Source organism: Mustela putorius, unplaced genomic scaffold (genome assembly GCF_011764305.1).
Source record: "Mustela putorius furo isolate JIRA1106 unplaced genomic scaffold, ASM1176430v1.1 tig00000288_pilon_pilon_pilon, whole genome shotgun sequence".
Classification (NCBI taxonomy): Eukaryota; Metazoa; Chordata; class Mammalia; order Carnivora; family Mustelidae; genus Mustela; species Mustela putorius.
The window spans coordinates 171077-174247 of record NW_025421345.1 but is presented as its reverse complement, the minus strand read 5'-3'; the positions used below and the strand labels follow the sequence as shown (position 1 = coordinate 174247).

Below are 3171 nucleotides of genomic sequence, written 5' to 3'. Positions count from 1 at the left end.
AAACAATTCATATACTTAAAGTAAACTAGTTCTGAGTTTTCAGTGGGTCATAATTACTGATCACAGATCACCATAACAAATACAATGATAATGAAAAAACTTGAAATATTGCAAGAATTACCAACATGTGACAGAGAGACACAAAATGAACAAATGTTGTTAGAAAAATGGTGGCAGCAGACCTATTTTATACAAGATTGCTATAAACTTTCAACTTGTAAGAATGTGATATATGCAAAATTTAATAAAGGGAAGCACAATTTAAAAAAGTATGTATATATTATTAACTATGATCATCATGCTGTACATTAGATCTCCAGAACTTTTTCCTATTATAGTTGCAAGTTTGTACACTTTGACCACCTTATTCCACCCCAGGTTCACCCCTTGTCAACTCAACTCTAAGTTTCCATTAGTTTGCTTTTTCTTCAGATTCTGTATGTAAGGGTTATCGTAATACATAAATTAAAAAATATATAAAATCTTTGAAATATTTCACTTAGTATAATACCTTCAAGATCCATCCATGGTATTGTAAATGGCAGTATTTCTTAATTTTTCATGGTTAAGTAGTATTCCATAGTATATATTTACCATACTTATTTTATTCATTCATCCATTAATGGATACTGAAGTTATTTCCATCTCTTGCTTAGAGTTAATAATTTTATAATGAACATAAGAGTGCAGATATGTCTTCGAATAGTGACTTCGTTTCCTTTAGATATATACCTAGAGGTGGGATTACTGAATCATATGGTAATTTTACTTTTAATAATATGAATATTCTCCATACTGTTTTCCATACAAATTTATATCCCTATCACAGTGCATAAGTTCCCCATTTTCCCCAATATTTACCAAAATTTGTTAGTTTTAATTTTTTGGTAGTATATATTCTAATAGGTAGTAATATCTTGCTGTGTTTTTCAGAGGTAAACAAAAACAACACATAATGACTTTGCCCTGAGTTTTTTACGTTGAGCACTTTTTAATGCTCCTGTTGGTCATTTATATAACTTTTTTGAATAAAAAGTCTATTGAGATCCTTTTGCTATTTTTTTAATTATATATTTTTTTCTTTTTGTATCTGTTGGTTATTAACCTCTTTTCAGATATAAGATTTGTAAGTATTTTCTTCCATTCTGTGGATTGTGTTTTCATTCCCTTTTTTTTTGGCAATGCAGAAACTTTAGTTTAATGTAATACCATTTATTTATTTTTGCTTTTTTTGCTTGTGTTTTTGGTCTGGTATCCAAAAAACTATTGGCAAGACCAATGTCAAGGAGAATTTTTCCTATGTTTTCCTTTAGGAAATTTAGTTTCATGCATCACATTTAAGTCTTTAATCTATTTCAAGTTAAGATTTATGAGTGATATAAGGTTCCAGTTTCGTGCTGCTTTATGTGACTATTCAGTTTTAAATATCATTTACTGAAACAGACTATCTTTACCCATTACATATGTTGGCCCCTGTCAAATATTAGGTGACTGTATGAAAGGATTTATTTCTGGACTCTCAATTCTGTTCTACTTGTTTATTGGTCTGTTTTTATGCCAGTATACTTTACTGTTTTGAGCATGGGGGTTTTGTAGTATAGTTTCAAATCAAGAAGTGTAATTTCGCTTCTTCATTCTTTCTCAGAACTGCTTTGATTATTTGTTTGTCTCATATAAATTTTAGGATTCTTTAATTACTTCTGTAAAAACACAATATTGGATTTTTTAAAAGATTATTTATTTATTTATTTGAGAGAGAGAGATGACAAGCAGGCAGAGAGGCAGGCAGAGAGAGAAGAGGTAGCAGCTTCCTCCTGAGCAGAGAGGCTGATGCGCGGCTCGATCCCAGGACCCTGGGATCATGACCTGAGCCGAAGGCAGCAGCTTAACCCACTGAGCCACCCAGGTGCCCCTAACATTGGATTTTTGATAGGAATTGAATTTACAGATGGTTTTCGGTAGTATGGACATTTTAACAATGTTAATTCTTACCATTCATAAATATGAGCTATCTTTCCATTTATGTCTCCTTCAATTTCTTTATCAATGTCATAGTTTATGGGGTACAGATCATTCATCGTCTTAGTTAAATCTTTTCCTAAGTATTTTATTAGTTTTGATGCTAGTGTGAATTAGATTGTTCTCTTTATTTTTTCAGACAGTTCATCATTAGAGTGTTAAAATGCTCCTGTCTTGTGCTTACTTTGGCAGCACATATACTAAAATTGGAATGATGCAGAGATTAGCGTGATCACTGAGCAAGGATGACATGAAAAACTATTAAAAAACGAAACAAAACAAAATTCTTGTCTTTTATATATTTATCTTGTATTTGGCAGCTTTACTAAATTTGTTTATTCAAAATATTTATGAATTTTTTAGGATTCTTTTACATGTAAGTTCATGTTATCCAAAAAAAGAAAATTTTACTTCTTCCTTTTTTTTGGAGTCTTTTATTTCTTTGTGTTCCTTGTTTCTCTGGCTAGGACATCCAGTACTATGTCAAATGAGAGTAGTGAAAGTGGACACACTTGTCTTTTTTCTGATCTTTAAGGGGAAAACTTTCAAACTTTTTTGATTGAATATGAGATTAGCTCTGGGCTTGCAATATGTGTATTTTCTTTAATGGATTTTTTAAATTATTTTTTTTAATTTTTTATAAACATATAATGTGTTTTTATCCCTCGGGGTACAGGTCTGTGAATCACCAGGTTTACACATTTCACAGCACTCACCATCACTCACCATAGCACCTGCCCTCCCCAATGTCCATACCCCCACCATCCTCTCCCAACACACCTCCCCCCAGCAACCCTCAGTCTGTTTTGTGAGATTCAGTCTTTTATGGTTTTTCTCCCTCCCAATCCCATCTTCTTTATTTTTCTTTTCGTACGCCCGAAACCGCCTATGTTGCATCTCCACTTCATCATATCAGGGAGATCATATGATAGTTGTCTTTCTCAGATTGATTTATTTCGCCAAGCATAATACCCTCTAGTTCCATCCACGTCATCACAAATAGCAGGATTTCATTTCTTTTGATGGCTGCATAGTATCCCATTGTACATATATACCACATCTTATTTATTGATTCATCTGTTGAAGGACATTTAGGTTCTTTCCATAGTTTACCTATTGTGGACATTGCTGCTATAAACATTTGGGTGCATG

General features: G+C 32.5%; 1 pseudogene; it reads left to right on the top strand.

Moving 5' to 3' along the window:
* The first annotated feature begins 2195 nt into the window (after positions 1–2195).
* LOC123391839 lies at positions 2196–2308 on the top strand (annotated as a pseudogene).
* Positions 2309–3171: the final 863 nt, after the last annotated feature.